We start from the raw sequence: 20,642 nt of genomic DNA on the forward strand, positions 1-20,642 counted from the left end.
CTAAGGACTAATTACGGGGTACATAGATTGCAGTGCTAGGTAGGCAGGGAGTGTATGTGCGTATATACACATCAGTGAAAGGCTTGCAGGCATTGTGTCTGGGTATATAGATATCATTGCATACATCAAAAGCGTCCATTACTGTCTGCTGCTGCCTATTACATATATACCTAGCTCCAGGTATCAGTGGCTAGGAATAATTTATGCACCTTAATCCTGATTACCGTATTTTATTCCAAAGCAATCCAGAACCTCTTTTTTTTTTTCTCCATTTGCTTGTTGACACTGCAGACTACAGCCAGATCCTTTTAATACTACAGCGTGAAAATCCAGCAATTTTAAATGGCTTTGCCCATCCCAGGCATCACATCTGAGTGCGCAGAAAATTCTGACATTTTTTGTGGTGCTGTAGTATTTTTTGGAGTGCCTTATAACATTTTTTGACACCATTTTGCGGCCCAAAAAATATTTAGCTGCCAAAAAATATTTAGCTTGCAAAAAAATATTTATATGCCAAAAAAATATTTATCTGCCAAAAAAATATTTAGTTGCTCAAAAAATATTTAGCTGCCAAAAAAATATTTGGCTACAATTCATGTATTTAACACTGTGTTTAGTCCGTCACATGCATCGCATATCATTGCGCTAAATATTTTAAAATTTCAGTCCTCCAAAGATTTTTTTTTTGTAGTGTCATAGCCAGGGTCGGACTGGGGTGCCTAGGGCCCACCAGGGGAATTGACTCTAGGGGCCCACCCTATGGCTACCATAAACAGTTTTATTACGTGTTCATTTTTTGACCTCTCCCACTAAAATGTGTGCCTTTTAGCCAGAGGCGTAGCTAGGGTTTTGGTTCAGGGGGGCGAAACTTCTGAGTGGGCCCCTAACTAGGTAACTTTGATTACAACTCGGTGATGCAGCCTAATAGTGGATGTAGGAGATGACTGCGCTGCTACTGAAAATAATCCTTATATAAAGACCAATATTGATATTACCGCCATATAGTCAGTGGTAAATACCAGTCCTACAAAACATATGTGATTACTGCACAGTTATAGTTGGTGTCTTACCACTGATGATCTTTCTGATGGAATTGTTCACTTTTCACATCTTTTCCATCTGGCCCAGACCGACATGACAGCTCCTCCAGCCAGGACTCTGCTACAGAGAATACAACAACGACATGTTTCACTTCTCATATTCCAGCCCCATCTCCATCTATCTGCAACCTGCACAAACCCCCTCATCCTGCTGATACCACAATGCGGAGCCGCTGCTGCCGTATGTGTCCCTATTACTGCACCTGATACCCCAATACTGAGCTGCTGCTGCCGTATGTGTCCCTATTACTGCACCTGATACGCCAATGCGGAGTCGCTGCTGCCGTATGTGTCCCTATTACTGCACCTGATACCCCAATGCTGAGCCGCTGCTGCCATATGTGTCCCTATTACTGCACCTGATACCCCAATGCTGAGCCGTTGCTGCCATATGTGTCCCTATTACTGCACCTGATACCCCAATGCTGAGCTGCTGCTGCCATATGTGTCCCTATTACTGCACCTGATACCCCAATGCTGAGCCGCTGCTGCCATATGTGTCCCTATTACTGCACCTGATAACCCAATACTGAGCCGCTGCTGCCATATGTGTCCCTATTACTCCAACTGATACCCCAATGCTGAGCCACTGCTGTCGTATGTGCCTGTATTACTGCACCTGATACCCCAATGCTGAGCCGCTGCTGCCGTATGTGTCCCTATTACTGCACCTGATACCCCAATACTGAGCCGCTGCTGCCGTATGTGTCCCTATTACTGCACCTGATACCCCAATGCTGAGCCGCTGCTGTTGTATGTGCCTGTATTACTGCACCTGATACCCCAATACTGAGCCTCTGCTGCCGTATGTGTCCCTATTACTGCACCTGATACCTCAATGCTGAGCCGCTGCTGCCATATGTGTCCCTATTACTGCACCTGATACCCCAATACTGAGCCGCTGCTGCCGTACGTGTCCCTATTACTGCACTTGATACCCCAATACTGAGCCTCTACTGCCGTATGTGTCCCTATTACTGCACCTGATACCCCAATACTGAGCCGCTGCCGTATGTGTCCCTATTACTGCACCTGATACCCCCTATACACACACGGCTCTGCTCCGCACCCCCTATACACACACGGCTCTGCTCCATACACCTTGTACACACGCAGCTCTGTTCCATACACCTTGTACACACGCACTCTGTTCTGTACACCTTGTACACACGCAGCTCTGCTCTGTACACCTTGTACACACATGCCTCTGCTACGTACACGCTGTACACATGTGGCTCTGCTCCATACACCTTGTACACACCTGGCTCCGCTCCGCGCACTTGTACACATGCGGCTCTGCTCCGTACACCTTGTACACATGCGCCTCTGCTACGTACGCGCTGTACACACGCGGCTCCGCTCCGTACACCTTGTACACACCTGGCTCCGCTCCGTGCACTTGTACACATGTGGCTCTGCTCCATAAACCTTGTACACATGCGGCTCTGCTCCGTACATCCCGTACACACGCGGCTCTGCTCCGTACATGCTGTACACACGCGGCTCCGCTCCGTACACCTTGTACACACACGGCTCTGCTCTGCACACCCCGTACACATGCAGCTCCGCTCCATTCACCTCGTACACATACGGCTCCGCTCCATACACCTTGTACACACGGCCCCGCTCCATACACCCTGCACACACACAGCTCTGCTCCGAACACGCCGCACACACACGGCTCTGCTCCGTATACCCCGCACACACACGGCTCCGCTCCATACACAAACATCCTCATAGGATGCCGATATTGCGGTATGTACGGCATATTGTCCTTGTATATGACATACAGGCTGTCGGCTTCCTATTAGGCCTCCTATAAGACATACAGACTGTCGGCCTCCTATTAAGCCTCCTATGAGACATACAGACTGTCGGCCTCTTATGACATACAGACTGTCGGCCTCTTATTAGGCCTCCTATGAGACATAAAAACATATATGTGACATGCACAAGTGTGAACAAGTCGGTAAGACAATGCCCACACCACCCAATGGCTGAACCACAACAAGAGAGCACAAAATGACAAATTTGAAAAAATACTCTGCAGTAAAAAACATATAAAAGTAATCAGCAAGTGCTGTATAACAAATACAGGGCATTTAGTCGACACATTTTTTGCAAAAAATACATACCAAGCTGCTTCGTGAAGGGTTAGGCCTCTTTCACACATCAGGTTTTCACCGTCAGGCGTGATCCGGCGCTTTTGACAGAAACCGGATCCGGCGAAATGCAATGCCGGATCCGGTTTCCCCCCCCATTGACTTGCATTTGCGCCGGATCGCGCCGGATGGCCATGCGTTTCATCCGGTTTTCGCCGGATCCGGCAATGTGTCGCGATCCGGCGTCTGGAAAAAACGGCTACTGTAACGTTTTTTGTCTCCGGCGAAAAAGCCGGACCCGCCGGATCCGGCGGGTCCGGCTTTTTCACACAATGAAAGCCTATGAGCGCCGTAATGCGCCTGATCCGGCGAAAGCCGGATCCGGTGGCCGGATCCGTTTTTTTTTGGTCTGAGCATGCTCAGTAGCTCTGCCCACAAGACATATATAAAAGCAAGACAGTGGGACCCACAGCCACACCCAACATGCCACCCAAGAAAGCAACCAAGCGCAGCAGGAGAAGGCAGGAGACCACTGCAGCACCATCAGCACCACCACCACCCCAAATGGAGCAGCAAATGGAACATGCTGAGGAGGGGAGTCCAGCAGCAGATGAGAGACGGTAATTATCAAATCCCCCATTCCTCCAAACTAGGGCCATGGAATATCAAGATATTCATTGGCCCTTTGTTTCTCTTTATTCAACAGCCGCCCAAGAGATGCAGCAGCAGCAGCAGAAATGGCATCACTGGCAGCAGCAACAGCAGCAGCAATACCCACAGCCATGGAGTGTGGCCATCAACAGGACAGCACATCTTCTTCTGGGAGCCCTCTCTCTCATCGTCAGCGTTTGACGGTAAGTTTTTATTTCCAAAATCCATCATCTCTGTAATATATGTCTATTCATTGCCTTTTATTTCAAAACAGGAATCACAAGCTGAAGAGGAGCTCCCAGAAGAAGAAGGAAGGGGTGGACAGACACCTGGAGTGGGCTCACAATTGGTAAGTTTTTTGCATCAAACGCAGAAACACAACATCACACTACACACAACACATAGAAAACAATGTTCTGCAGACCACACACAACAAACAAATGCCTACATCCAAAGACATAACATTTTTTTTTTTCTTCTCTAGTCTTCCCAATCTGGTGCTCGGCCAAGAGGTCCTCGCAGTGCCTCCCAGGGTCGTCGGCGACAGCAACGTGGCGGTCACCAGCGTGTAAGTATAAATATTTTTGCTTTGTTTTTTTGCACTTTTTATTTCATTTCTTTTGTGGAGCCTAATTATGTTATTTTTGTCTTTTTCTTTAACAGCCTTCACAGCGTGCTCCCGACTCTGACGGTGAGGATGGAGGACTCGATGTGGACCACCTCATCGATCTCGTCAGAGAAAGGGAGCCGCTCTGGAATATGGCTGATCGCCGCCACGCTGACCTTATCGTTACCCGACGACTCTGGGAGGAAATCTGTTCGCTCCTTGTGGGCCGCTGGGAGGACCTCGATGTTCGGGCCCAGATTAAAGAGCGTAAGTATATACAGTACCGGTTGCTTGATGTAAACCAGTGTTTCCCGAACTCCAGTCCTCGTGGTCCCCACGGATCATGTGTTCAGGATTTCTATTTACTATGGAAATCCTGAAAACATGACCCCTGAGACCATGAGGACTGGAGTTTGTGAAACACTGATGTTGTATACTAACCACTCCTTTCTCGTTTCAGGGAACAGAATTGTGAATCGGTGGCGGTCTGTGAGGGATCGTTTCAAGAAGGAGTTCAATAAAGAGATGCGGGCCCCGAGTGGATCTGGAGGACGCAGGAGCAAGTACAAGTACGCAGAAGTCCTGTCGTTCCTCCGGGAAACAATGGTCACTAGAAGGTAAATATTACACACAACATGTGAAAAAAAATGTTAGATGTAACTTTTTTTTTTCAGCCAGGGCCATACCATGTCAGTATTTTAATTGTTTTTTTTCTCTTTATTCCACAGCACGGTGAGCAGCACTCAGGAGCCTGCACGATTGGACCCTTCTGAGGCGATCCCTGAGGAGACCGGCACCGAGGGACACTTCGACCGCCCCGGTACATCTGCACCTTCCCAGCCTTCCCACACATTCGACCCATCTGTCCCATCCACCAGCACAGGAGCATCGTGGCCGCCTACATTACATGAAGCTGCTGGTGAGGAGATCGCTTTCCCTTTACCCCACCCTTCTGCCCCTGCCACCTCTAGTACACCTGCGGGTACTGGGCGACAGCGGCAGAGGGGTCAGGAAAAGAGTTATGCGCAAGAGTTCTTGCATCTGAATGCATCTTTCCAGAACTGTCTAAAAGTCTTGTCAGAGCAAATCTCCGCAGGCTTTCAGCAGATCAACTCCAGCATTCTGCAGGTGAAGACACTTCTGCAAACCATGCATTCAGAAGCAAGATCTTCGCCAAACCACACCTTTTTCAGGTCTGTTGTGGAGCGCATGGCAACACTATCTCCTACCCAGCAGATGCATGTAATGCATTCGTGCCACGGTGCTCTACAGCAGGTTACCTCCCAACCTCCACCTCCCACCACTGTAGTTCCTCCACCTGCACCCCCTCCAGCCACTTTCCATCCTCCCCCTCCTATTACATCTGCACCCCCTCCAGCCACTTTCCATCCTCCCCCTCCTATTACATCTGCACCCCCTCCAGCCACTTTCCATCCTCCCCCTCCTATTACATACCAGCAACCTCACCAGTACCAGCAACCTCCCCAGTACCAGACATCTCCCCACTTCCAGCAACCTGCCCCGTACCAAACTCCTTCCCCGTACCAAACTCCTTCCCCATACAACTTTCCATCAACATCATCTGCTCCTACAGTCCCTGCCCAACCCTCCACTCCACCGCCCACCACCTCTTCTGCCTCCCACATGTCCACCCATTCTGTAGCTTTTTCCACACCTTCACCTCTAACTGTTCCTTCCCCACCACGATCCCAGTCCTCTCTCCACACACCCAGTGTCGAAGTGTCCCGCAGCCCCTCCAGCAGTATTTCCACCCCACACTACACAGATTTGTAATGTGTGTTTTTTAATAAAAATGCCCATTGGGTTTAAAACCTTTATTAAAAAAGTTTTTTGCACTTTAAAAACATTTTACAAAAAAAAAAAATTTTTAAATAAAAGTTAAATTATCGTTTCACAATGGTTGTCTGTCATTTCTTTCTGCGGCGAACTATGTTTAAAAAAAAGGTTAAATACAGGGTATTTCAAAGGTAAAAAGGTATTCAAAACCAGGTATATAACTGTGGGTAAATTTTAGCTTTTTGCCACAGTTGTGTTCCTGGTTGTGTTTGAAGCAAAGTATTTCACCTAAAAAGTTGTGTTTATTGTTGGTGATTTCCTAACAATGTACACAACTTTTGTTAAAAGGTGAAATACTTTGCATAAAACACAACCAGGTACACACCTGTGGCCTAAAGCTAAAAATAGTAAGACCATGACAAGATAGCCAACTTTGGTTGGCAAAGGTATATACTGTTGGTCCAGAAGGTACACAAGTTTGGTTAGGGCTAGTGTTGAGCATTCCGATACCGCAAGTATCGGGTATCGGCCGATACTTGCTGTATCGGAATTCCGATACCGACTTCCGATATTTTTTCAATATCGGAATTCGGCATCGGAATCGGAAGTTCAGTTGATTGACGGCCTGACGTCATCATGATGCGCGGTGTGTGCGCATCATGATGCGCCGTCATTTCGGGCCTTCCGGGGGTCTCTGCCGGCCTGCCGGGGGGCTGTGCCGGCCTGCCGGGGGGCTGTGCCGGCCTGCCGGGGGGCTGTGTGGACTGCCCGGGGTCTCTGCCGGCCTGCCGGGGGGCTGTGCCGGCCTGCCGGGGGGCTGTGCACCCTGTGGGGGTCTGTACCGGCCTGCCGGGGGGCTGTGCCGGCCTGCCGGGGGGCTGTGCTGATGTCCGGGGGTCTGTGCAAGCATCGTCCGATGGGACTACAAGTCCCATCGGGCGATGCCTGCTACCATGACAGTGATTGACACATTAGCCAATGATGGGACAGTAGTAGTCCCATCATCCGGCTAATGTGTTAAATGTTAAAAAAAAAAAAAAAAAAAAAAAAAATACTACATACATACTACATGCTACATACATACTACATATATACTACATACATACTACATACATACTACATACATACTACATGCATGCTACATACATACTACATATATACTACATACATACTACATACATACTGCATGCTACATACATACTACATACATACTACATACATACTACATGCATGCTACATATATACTACATGCTACATACATACCACATACATACTACATGCATGCTACATATATACTACATGCATGCTACATACATACTACATATATACTACATGCATGCTACATACATACTACATGCTACATGCATGCTACATACATACTACATACATGCTACATATATACTACATACATACTACATATATACTACATGCATGCTACATATATACTACATACATACTACATATATACTACATGCATGCTACATATATACTACATACATACTACATATATACTACATACATGCTACATATATACTACATACATACTACATATATACTACATACATGCTACATACATACTACATACATACTACATATATACTACATGCATGCTACATATATACTACATGCTACATACATACCACATACATACTACATACATACTACATACTACATATATACTACATACATACTACATATATACTACATACATGCTACATACATACTACATACATACTACATATATACTACATGCATGCTACATATATACTACATGCTACATACATACCACATACATACTACATACATGCTACATATATACTACATGCATGCTACATACATACTACATATATACTACATGCATGCTACATACATACTACATGCTACATGCATGCTACATACATACTACATACATACTACATGCTACATACATACCACATATATACTACATACATACAATACATTCATACAATACATACATAGACATACAGTACATATAACATAGAGTAACATACTTACCAATACTTGTCACATTGTTCCCCGAAGCCATTGTCTTTCCGGAATAAATATTAACATAACAAACCACAAAAATACTCACCCACGATCCGAAGCAGTCCACGAGTGTGTCCCACGACGATCTTGGGTAGAGAACTGCAGCATCAGATGATGCTGCCGTTCTCTACGGGCTGCAGGAATCCAATGACGGAAGGTAGGTATCCTTCCGCACTGTATTCCTCCGCCACTTAAAAAAAAAAAAGTCCCTAGTCTCACTTTATGCCATTGCTGTGTGGGAAATTCCCACACAGCAATGGCATAAAGTGAGACTAGGGACTTTTTTTTTTTTTAAGTGGCGGAGGAATACAGTGCGGAAGGATACCTACCTTCCGTCATTGGATTCCTGCAGCCCGTAGAGAACGGCAGCATCAGCTGATGCTGCAGTTCTCTACCCAAGATCGTCGTGGGACACACTCGTGGACTGCTTCGGATCGTGGGTGAGTATTTTTGTGGTTTGTTATGTTAATATTTATTCCGTAGACGACAATGGCTTCGGGGAACAATGTGACAAGTATTGGTAAGTATGTTACTCTATGTTATATGTACTGTATGTCTATGTATGTATTGTATGAATGTATTGTATGTATGTAGTATATATGTGGTATGTATGTAGCATGTAGTATGTATGTAGCATGCATGTAGCATGTAGTATGTATGTAGCATGCATGTAGTATATATGTAGTATGTATGTAGTATATATGTAGCATGTATGTAGTATATATGTAGCATGCATGTAGCATGTAGTATGTATGTAGCATGCATGTAGTATATATGTAGTATGTATGTAGCATGCATGTAGTATATATGTAGCATGCATGTAGTATATATGTAGTATGTATGTAGTATATATGTAGCATGTATGTAGTATGTATGTAGCATGCATGTAGCATGTAGTATGTATGTAGCATGCATGTAGCATGTAGTATGTATGTAGCATGCATGTAGTATATATGTAGTATGTATGTAGCATGCATGTAGTATATATGTAGCATGCATGTAGTATATATGTAGCATGTATGTAGTATGTAGTATGAATGTAGCATGTATGTAGTATGTAGTATGAATGTAGCATGTAATTTTTTTTTTTTTTTTTTTTTACATTTAACACATTAGCCGGATGATGGGACTACTACTGTCCCATCATTGGCTAATGTGTCAATCACTGTCATGGTAGCAGGCATCGCCAGATGGGACTTGTAGTCCCATCGGACGATGCCTGCACAGACCCCCGGAGCCTGCACAGACCACCGGCAGGCCGGCACAGCCCCCCGGCAGGCCGGCACAGCCCCCCGGAGCCTGCACAGACCACCGGCAGGCCGGCACAGACCACCGGAGCCTGCACAGACCCCCTGGCAGGCCGGCACAGCCCCCCGGCAGGCCGGCACAGCCCCCCGGAGCCTGCACAGACCACCGGCAGGCCGGCACAGACCACCGGAGCCTGCACAGACCCCCTGGCAGGCCGGCACAGCCCCCCGAAAGGCCCGTACAGACCCCAGAGAGGCTGTACAAGGGCAGGAAAGGGTTTTTCTTATTCCGATACCGGAAGTCCCATAGACTTGAATGGGACTTCCGGTATCGGAATCGGCGATACCGATACTTTTTTTAAAGATCGGCCGATACCATCCGATACGATACTTTGAAGTATCGGATGGTATCGCTCAACTCTAGTTAGGGCACAAATCTTTCACACTCTGTCATCCTGCCAGTGTACTCTGCCTTGAGGTGACATAAAGTATAGTGCAAAATTGTCCCTCATTACTGAAACCGTCACAGAACTTCTAGTGGTAATATTTCCAATGACAACATCCATCTTCGCCAATAACTTGCTCTTCTCTCCAACCTGCACTTTCTTCTCTACAACCTGTCAAAGAAGGGCTGTAGGAACATGCTATATATAGTTTTCCAGTAGCCAATCCCGTTCGGAAGGCCACAAGGGTCAATTTTAAAAACCGGATCCGGCGTAATCCGTCGAAAAACGGATAGAAAAACGGATGAACCGGATGAGACGGATCCGGTTTTGTCTGTCAAGAACAAGACGGATCCGGCAGAAAACCGGATCCGGCACATCAGGTTTTACAAAACATTTGCCGGATCCAGCATTCCGGCACAACGCCGGATCGCGCCTGACGCCGAAAACCTGATGTGTGAAAGTAGCCTTACCGTGAAGTGGTGAAGCAGCTTGGTATGTATTTTTTGCAAAAAATGTGTCGACTAAATACCCTGTATTTGTTATACAGCACTTGCTGATTACTTTTATATGTTTTTTACTGCAGAGTATTTTTTCAAATTTGTCATTTTGTGCTCTCTTGTTGTGGTTCAGCCATTGGGTGGTGTGGGCATTGTCTTACCGACTTGTTCACACTTGTGCATGTCACATATATGTTTTTAATCCTTTTTTCCGTGCTCAGCACGGTTTGGGAGACCCCACCCTCCTCCTCTGTGACATGCACATAAATGAGCTGTCTTTCACCAACAAACCCATATACTGGGAAGCGCCTGTCTGTATCCTGTTCATTCAGACACTGTTCACATGTTCAGGTTTTGAATACATTAGATAGGGACTGCTTCGTGAAGGGTTACCGTGAAGTGGTGAAGCAGCTTGGCATGTATTTTTTGCAAAAAATGTGTCGACTAAATACCCTGTATTTGTTATACAGCACTTGCTGATTACTTTTATATGTTTTTTACTGCAGAGTATTTTTTCAAATTTGTCATTTTGTGCTCTCTTGTTGTGGTTCTCCTATGAGACATGCAGACTGTCGGCCTCTTATTAGGCCTCCTATAAGACATACAAAGTGTTGGCCTCCTATGAGACATACAGACTGTCGGCCTCCTATGAGACATACAGACTGCTGGCCTACTATTAGGCCCCCTATAAGACATACAGACTGTCGGCCTACTATTAGGCCCCCTATAAGACATACAGAGTGTCGGCCTCCTATTAGGCCCCCTATAAGACATACAGACTGTCGGCCTACTATTAGGCCCCCTATAAGACATACAGAGTGTCGGCCTCCTATTAGGCCCCCTATAAGACATACAGACTGCTGCCTTCTTAGATACTGTACAGACCGCACTCTCTGCCTATGTACGGCATACAGGAGGATGATAGTGTGGTCTGTACGGTCGATATACAGGCCTCATATGACATATTAGGCCATATAAGAGTGTGGTGTGTGTGTATCTGATATAGGAGGCAAAAATGGGGCCCCAAATGCTAACATATTGCACATCATACAGAAGCATTTTGATTGTAGTTACATGCGCTGAGTTCAGGACGCTAAATGAGTGCAATCGACAATATTGAAATCGTTCAACACTTGTTTCCCGGCCTCTTTCCACCGTCTGAGAAAGAATGATGGGACAGAACAATCACTAATGGATCAATCTGTCCCCATACAGTATCATGTTATCAGCAGCGCATCTAAAGTTTACACCCCATAGTCCTCCATATAATATAATGTGCCCCATACTTCTCCATATATTATAGTACACTCCTCAGTCCTCCAAATAGTGTAATACACTCCTCATAGCCCTCCATATATTAAAATACACTCAGTCCTCCATATAATATAATACACTCCTCCATATATTAAAATACACTGCTCAGTCCTCCATATAGTATAATACACTCCTCATAGTGCTCCATATAGTATAATATACCGCCAGTCATCCATGTAGTACCATTCACTTCCCATAGTGTAATGCATCCCATAGTTCTTCATATAGTGTAATGTATTTCCCATAGTCCTCGATACAGTATAATGCAGCCCACATATAGTATAATGCAGCCACCCCATAGAGCATAATGCAGCCACCCCACAGAGTATAATGCAGCCCCGCCATACAATATAATGTAACCTCCATAGAATATAATGCAGCCCCCCTCTTATAGTATAATGCAGCCACCCCTTAGAGCATAATGTAGCCACCCCACAGAATATAATGTAAACCCCCATAGAATATAATGCAGCCCCCCTCATATAGTATAATGCAGCCCCTCCATAGAATATGTGGCAGCCCTTCATATAGTATATTGTAGCCCCTCCATAGAATGCAATGTAGCCCTCCTCATATAGTATAATGCAGCCGCAATAGAATATAATGTAGCCCCCTCATAAAGTATAATAAAACCCCCATACAATATAACCTAGCCCCCATAAAATATAATGCAGCTCCCCATAGAATACAATGTAGCCTCCTCATATAGTATAATGTAGCCCCTTCATAGAGTATGATGCGATCATCTCCCATAGAATATAATAAAGATAATACAGCCCCCCATAGAATATAATGTAGCCACGAATAGAATATAATACAGTCCACCTCCCCATAGAATATAATGTAGCCCCCCCACATTATATAAAACAGCCTCCCCCATAGAATATAATGTATAATTTACCCCCCATGGTATATAACACAGTCACATAGTCTATAGCACAGCCACAAAGTATATAACACAGCCCACATAGTATATAACACAGCCCCACATGGTATATAACCAAACCCCACATGGTATATAGCACAGCACCACATGGTATACAGCATAGCCCCAAGGTATACAGCAGAGCCTCACATGGTATACAGCACAGGCCCATGGTATACAGCACAGCTGCACATGGTATATAGCACAGCATCACATGGTATACAGCACCATAGTATACAGCACAGTCCCATATGATATAGAGCACAGGCCCATGGTATACAGCACAGCACCATGGTATATAGCGCAGCCCCACAAGGTGTACAGCACAGCCCCTCATTGGTATACAGCACAGCCCCCCATTGGTATACAGCACAGCGGCATGGTATACAGCATAGCCCCACATGCACATGGGACCCGGTGCAAACTTTCAAATGGGGCCCCTTCATGCCAAAATACACACACATCTCCACCCCTTACACCTTGTACACCTTGCGGTTCCTCTCCATACACCTCGTACACACACGGCTCTGCTCTGTACACCTCGTACACACACGGCTCCGGGCTCCGCTCCATACACACATGGCTCCACTCTGTACACCTCGTACACACATGGCTCTGCTCCGATCACCTCCTTGTACACACACGGCTCCCCTCTGTACACCTCATACACGCACGGCTCCGCTCTGTACACCTCGTACACACACGGCTCTGGGCTCCGATCCGTACACACATGGCTCCACTCTGTACACCTCGTACACACATAGCTCCGCTCCGATCACCTCCTCGTACACACACGGCTCCCCTCTGTACACCTCGTACACACACGGCTTCACTCCGTACACCTCGTACACACACGGCTCCGCTCTGTACACCTCGTACACACACGACTCCGCTCCGCACGCCCCATACACGCGCTTCTCCGCTCCGAACACCTCATACACATGCGGCTCTGCTCCGTACACCTCGTACACACACGGCTCTGCTCCATACACACACACAGCTCTGCTACATTCCCCCTGTAAACTCCCCCTGACCCCACACATAAACTTACCGGACCCTCATCCAGCACCATGACAACCAGAGACCTGCAGACCCGAGGCTTCTGATCATGTGACCACTGACTCCTCCCTTCCTGTGACCTCATCACAGGTCCTGTGCCAGAAGAGAAGAACACAGCCTACCGATGCGGTGGCTCGGTGCATGGGGGGCGTGGCGGCGGGTACCCAGACAGCGTGAGTGGGCCCCCCCATCTCACAAGGGCCCTGACACTTGCCCGGGTGCTGACGCCGGCCCTGGCGCTACGGTATGTGCACGTGCGCCCCTGCAAATCATGGGACGTGCTTTTAAAGGGCCCGCATTTAAAGGGGCAGCATTTTTAAAAGGCCCCAGCGACCCTCGGGAGCCAACCGGGCATTTACCTGGTACTCCGCCAGGCCTGAACGAGCCTGGTCATAGCCTACTTATTGACACAATATTGATGGCAATAAAAAAAAATATACAGGCCACATATTTAAGTGTGCTATCTCCATCAGACGCCTGATCTGTCTCTGGGCTACAAATTTGGGCATTTCAGGCTTGCATTCACCTATTTTTCCTGTGTCTTACCATAATTCTATACAGTATTTTTCTGTAAAAAACAAACATACAGACCACGTATTGAACAGTGTGGTATCTCCGTCAGACGCCTGATCTATCTGTGGGCTATAAATTGTGGCATTTCAGGCCTCCATTCTACTGTATTTGCTGTCTGTTACCCTAGGTTTATACACTATTTTGGGGTAAAAAATAAATAAATCCAGGCCACATATTGAACAGTGTGGTATCTCCGTCAGACGCCTGATCTATCTGGGGCTACAAATTTGATAACCAAAAATACATTTTTACCTACAGTCCAGATATTTTAAAGTGTGGTTTTCCCGCACACGGATCACATACACGTTCGCTACCAATTCAGCCATTTGTAGTGAACGTGGAAAATATTGTAGTCCATTTAAAATGGGCAAGGCGCGTGGCAAGGGACGGGGAAGTGGACGTGATGGAGATGGTGCATGCAGATGCTGAGGCCGTGGGCAAGATGAAATTGTGCCACAGCAAATGCCCACATCTTCTCACCCGATCTTCATGACCCAATTACTGCAGCAGGACATCACTATTGAAACCAGAGCAGTGTGAAAAGGTTGTTGGTTGGTTAGCGGATAATGCTTCTGGTCAGTTTGCCACCACCATTACCACCCTATCTTCCACACGATCAAGTCTGAGTAGCTGTGGGTCTGGACCGCATATTCCTCACCCTGATGCTCCTTCCTCCCACCATGCCAAGTGCCCGGAGACAACTGATCCCACACTTGGACACTCCGAAGAGCTGTTCACTTTTCCATTTATAGATTCGGGCCTCTCGCCCGGTCCACTTAAAGCGAGGCAAGAGGAGATCGCATGTAGCGATGCCCAAATATTTGAGCAGCCACGGTCACACGAAGGCAATGGTGGGAACATGTCACAAGAGGTGGACGATGATGAGACACAATTGCGAGCAAGTCAGGAGGAGGACCAGGGTGCGGAAGTGGAATCCAAAGTAGTGGATGATATAGTAACTGACCCAACCTGGCAGGAGGACATGCAGAGCGAAGACAGCATCACACAGGGGGAGGGAGGTGTAGCACCCCAACAGACAGGAAGAAGCAGTGTGGTGGCTGCAGACAGAAGGCGGGCAACCGTTCCTCGTAACGCCATGACGGAAGTTGGCAGTACAACTGTTAGGTCTTCCCAAATCTGGTTTTTTTTAAAGACTCTGCTGATAACCCCAAAGAGACCATTTTCACCACCTGCCATGCCCTCATCAGCAGGTGTAGCAAAACTAACAGCCTGACCACCACCAGCATGATCAGGCACATGGCAGCAAAGCACCCCACTTTGTGGGCCGAACCCCAGGCTCCAGGAACAGTATCTGTGGGTGAAAACACTGCTTCTTCCGCTGTTGTGCATGCAAGCCAATCCCCTATCCACGGTGCATGTGAAGATGCCTCCTGCCCTGCACCTATTGTTGCCCTCACTCAACTACCATCATCATCAAGCACGTCCACGTCCTTGTCCCAGCGCAGCCTTCAGTTGTCCATACCCCAGTCATTGGAACGCAAGCTTAAATATGCAGCCAATGCCCCACAGGCCACAGTACTAAATTCACACATTCTTCGTCTGCTTGCGGTCGAAATGTTGCCTTTTAGGCTTGTAGAGACGGAAGCTATCCGCAACCTGATGGCGGCGGCCGTCCCAAGGTAGTCGGTCCCCAGCCGCCACTTTTTCTACCGGTGTGCCATCCTGGCATTACACAAGCATGTGTCCCTCAACATTACCCATGTCTTAAACAATGCTGTTACTGGGAAAGTCCACCTAACCAAGGAAACGTGGACAAGTGCTTGTGTGCAGGGACGCTACATCTCGCTGACGGCACACTGGGTTAACATAGTTGAAGCCGGGACTCAGACAGACCTTGGAATGGAACACGTCCTCCTGACACAGAGGATTGCGGGCCCTACGACAGTCAGGGTTGCCCCCACAGTCTACAGCTCCTGCACCTCATCCTCCTCCTCCTCTTAAGCCTTCATCTCTGAAATGAGCACATCAGTCACAAGCTGGAAGCACTGCCTCAGCCAAGTGTCAACAGGTTGTACTGAAGCTAATATGCATAGGTTACACACAGCACAATGATGAAGAGTTGTGGACAGCTCTGAAAGAGCAGTCAGATCTCTGGCTGAGACCGCTGAACCCACAGCCAAGCCTGGTTGTGTGTGACAATAGCCGAAACCTGGTGGCGGCTCTAAGACAAGGCAAGCTCACACACTTACCATGCCTGGCCCATGTGCTTAACCTCACTGTTCAACAGTTTCTCAAAAGCTACTCAGAGCTGCTGGATCTGCTTGTGAAAGTACGCCACCTGTGTGCCCATTTTAGATAGTCAGCTCCAGCTTCCGCTGCCCTTGCCGTGCTTCAGCAGTGTTTGCAGCTTCTGGCTCACCGACTGAGGTGTGATGTTCCCACGTATTGGAACTCTACACTGCATATGTTGGAAAGGATTTGTGAGCAGAAGAGGGCAGTTGTTGACTACCAGCATCAACAAGGCCATCGTTATTCAGATCAGACTCCACACATAAGACCTTAGGAGTGGACATGGATATCAGACATATATACCATCCTCCAAAACGTTGAGGAATCCACCAAGATGGTGAGCAGTGATGACGCCATAATTAGAATCACCATCCCGCTTCTCTGCATTCTGAAAAGCTCTCTGCTCATGATGAAAGAGGATGCATTGTAGGCGGAGCATGAGGACATGGAGCAAGGAAGCATACAGGGTGATTACACACGGCCCAGCCTCATGTCATCCCAACGTGGATTGGTTGACAATGAGGAAGAGGAGGGGAGGAAGAACAGGAGCTACTTTCATGCGCTGTAGACGGTACTACAACACAACTGTCAAACCGCCTGTTCAGCGTGGATGGCCTGAGGACAGGGAGGTGGAGGAGGACTCTATGGTCAGTCTTCCTGTTAGTGAGGACACGGAAGGCTTGCCTGTTACCAGTCTGACACACATGGCTTACTCTATGTTGCGCTGCTTCGCATTATGAAATTTTACAGTGATACTCATTACTGGTTGGTGACACTTCTAGACCCATGCTACAAGGAGAACTTTCAATCTCTTCTTCCAGAGACAGACAGGTCTATTAAAAAGGTGCCATACCAGAGGGCCCTTGTTGTGGAATTATTAAAAAATCTGAAAACGCTGGCGGCAGATCTCACAGTTCGTTGGACAACCAAGGAGTACAGGTGAGAGAGACACAACTCCAATCCAGCAGAGGCAGAGGAACACTGGCAAAGTTCTGGGAGAGTTTTCTCAGACCCTCCCCTCGCCCTGGACCAGAGGCGCGGGGTAATGTCACAAGGAATGGAATGTTTTGGAAGATGCTGAGGGAGTACCTTGCTGACCGTACCAACGTCCTCCGTGATTCCTCTGTGCCTTTTAATTATTGAGTATCCAAGCTGGACACGTGGCATAACTTGGCTCTCTACGCCTTGGAGGTTCTGGCCTGCCCTACCGCTAGCATTTTGTCAGAGCGGGTTTTTAGTGCCGCTGGTGAAATTATAACTGATAAGCGCATTCGCCTGTTAATTGAAAATGCAGACAGGCTGACTCTTATAAAAATGAACGAGGGGTGGATTGGGACAGACTTCTCTATACCATCGAATGATAACAGCGAAACACAATCTCCAATACAGTGTCTTTTTTGGGAGTTGTATTCCAAAACACCTCTTCATACTCACACATGGGTATACGCTTCCTGATTTTGGCTATTTGGTGTCATCCTCCTCCATCTCCTCATTCTCATCATCCACCACCACTAGAACACAAGCGTGCACATGTTCCGTGATGCTACAGCCACTCTATTTTTTTTGAAAGAGTGTTTATGATACCCATAAAAAATTTTTTAGAAATACAGTATGTACCCCACAGGGGGAAATGTTTGTCAGCCCATACACTTAGTGTATGGGCATTCCAAGTATAGGAGACCCACTCCTTTATAATGGGAACATTTTTTTATGAGAGCTTCCTCCACGTCTCTTTTAAGGGGCATTGGAGTGCCTCCTAATTTTTGGCAGACCTTGCATTCAATGCATAGGCATACACTATGGGGACCCACTTCCTTATAATGGGAACATTGTTTTCAGGAGGCCCACCTCTACGTCTGTACCAAGGGTTATTGGGGTGCGTGTAACTTTGGTGCAGGGCAGGCCTTGCATTCAATGCATAAGCAAACAGTATGGGAGAACCAAGTGAATACTGGAACTATGGTTGCATGTGGCCATCCAGAATGTGGCTTCAAAGGCTTATTGTGGTGCATGTAACTTTGGTGCAGGGCAGGCCTTGCATTCAATGCATAAGCAAACAGTATGGGAGTAACAAATGAATACTGGGAACTATGATTGCATGTTTCCATCCAGTATGTGGCTTCAAAGGCTTATTGGGGTGCGTGTGAACTTGATGCAGGGCAGTCCTTGCATTCAATGCATAAGCAAACAGTATGGGAGTACCAAGTGAATACTTGGAACTATGGTTGCATTTGGCCATCCAGTTTGTGGCTTGAAAGGCTTATTGGGGTGCATGTAACTTTGGTGCAGGGCAGGCCTTGAATTCAATGCATAAGCAAACAGTATGGGAGTACCAAGTGAATAATGGAACTATGGTTGCATGTGGCCATCCAGTGCTTGGCTTCAAAGGCTTATTGGGGTGCCTGTGACTTTGTGGCAGGGCGGGCCTTGCATTCAATGCATACGCTAACAGTATGGCAGTACCAAATGAAAAATAATGGAAACTATTATTTCATGTGGCCATCCAGGATGTCTGTTCCAACTGTTATTGAGGTGCATGTAACTTTGGGGCAAGGCAGCCCTTGCATTCAATACATAGACAAACACTATGGGAGACCTACTTTCTTATAATGCGAGCAATTTTTCAGGAGGCCCTCCTGTACATCTCGTGAAAGGGGTATTGGGGTACGTCCTAATTTTTGGTAGCCTAGCCACTCAATGCATAGGCAATAACAGTATAGGAGTCCCACTGTTTAATAATGGCCCTTTAAGAATAGTAATGCCGACTGATGCCCCTATAAAAATAGGCTTTGTGACTTTAAGAGTCACTCCTTCATAAATGAAACAAGATGTGTCTGATGATGTGTCACATGCCACATGGCCAGCTAAGGTTGATAAATGCTACAATGACATTTCCCAGTAAATGCATTTGTATTGGTTGAAAGCAATTGTAAAGTTGAAAAACACATCAAAAACGCTACGTGTGAACATAGCCAAAGTGATGGCGGAGCATTTTTTGGGGTTATTTCTTTTGCCTTACATACAAATTATTACACTGGAAAGGATGTCCCTTAACATATTTCCCTTTAAAATCCATTTTGGTTTTGTTTTTGTATGTTTTACTGTGCACCTGTAAAAGTGGTGTCACACTCTGACAACATTGGTCACAGTAGTGACCTAGGAGTCAGAAATGCTTCCAGGGGCATTCCCCTTGATGTTCCCATGTCGATTGTGTACAGTTCCCATAGATTTCCGATGTTTTGATAAACTAAAAAGACCTCCGGGGGGTTCAAGGCAAAATAACTCAGGTTTTCCATAGGCTTACATTGGGCTCGTTGCTTGGGTTGAGTACCCTTGTATTCCAATTTGCTCAACCGGAGCATTTTAGTGCTCGCTCATCATATATAAGGCCCAGTGCCAGAAAACATCCCTCCATCATCTGAAGCAACTGAGTCAGACGGGAGAGAAAATGCCCACGTTTGGGGGTCCCCCTGGAGGAACGAGATTACTGTCCCCTCCTGTGAGGGACGAAGTAAAGGCCCCGTCTCACATAGCATCATCGTTAGCGAGATCGCTGAAGCGTCATCGATTTTGTGACGCAACAGCGACCTCACCAGCGATCTCGCTACGTGTGACACGTAGCGGCGACCATGCCCCCACTGCGATTTCGCTGATCGTGCTCGAATGTCCTGGGCCATTTTTTGATCGCTGGTGTCCCGCTGGCCAGCGCGCATCATTGTGATTGACACCGACGAGCGACCTCGTTAGTGACTTAGAAATCATGGACGCAGGCGGGAGTCGTCAGAATCGCTGCTGTGTGACAAGGTCCCAATGACCACTGAGGTCGTTATACGGATCGCTGGATCATTGCTGCATCTTTGGGTAAATCTGCCTGTTTGATGGCTAGCTAGCGACCATGTAGTGATGCAACAGCGATCCCTAGTATGTCGTATCGCTGTCGGGATCGCTGGTGCATCGCTTAGTGTGATGGTACCTTAAAAGTCTCTCTCCTCCTGAAATGTGCCCCCACCCTTGAAATTCCACAG

General features: G+C 46.9%; 1 long non-coding RNA gene across 1 annotated transcript in view; it reads left to right on the forward strand.

Annotated features, from left to right (window-relative positions):
* LOC141086197 (uncharacterized) overlaps positions 1 to 20,642 on the forward strand; it is a 92,205-nt gene that overhangs the window by 39,052 nt on the left and 32,511 nt on the right. The window lies entirely within an intron of this gene.

The sequence above is a fragment of the Dendrobates tinctorius genome, unplaced genomic scaffold, assembly GCF_039654945.1.
Source record: "Dendrobates tinctorius isolate UK_male_01 unplaced genomic scaffold, ASM3965494v1 ptg000030l, whole genome shotgun sequence".
Classification (NCBI taxonomy): domain Eukaryota; kingdom Metazoa; phylum Chordata; class Amphibia; order Anura; family Dendrobatidae; genus Dendrobates; species Dendrobates tinctorius.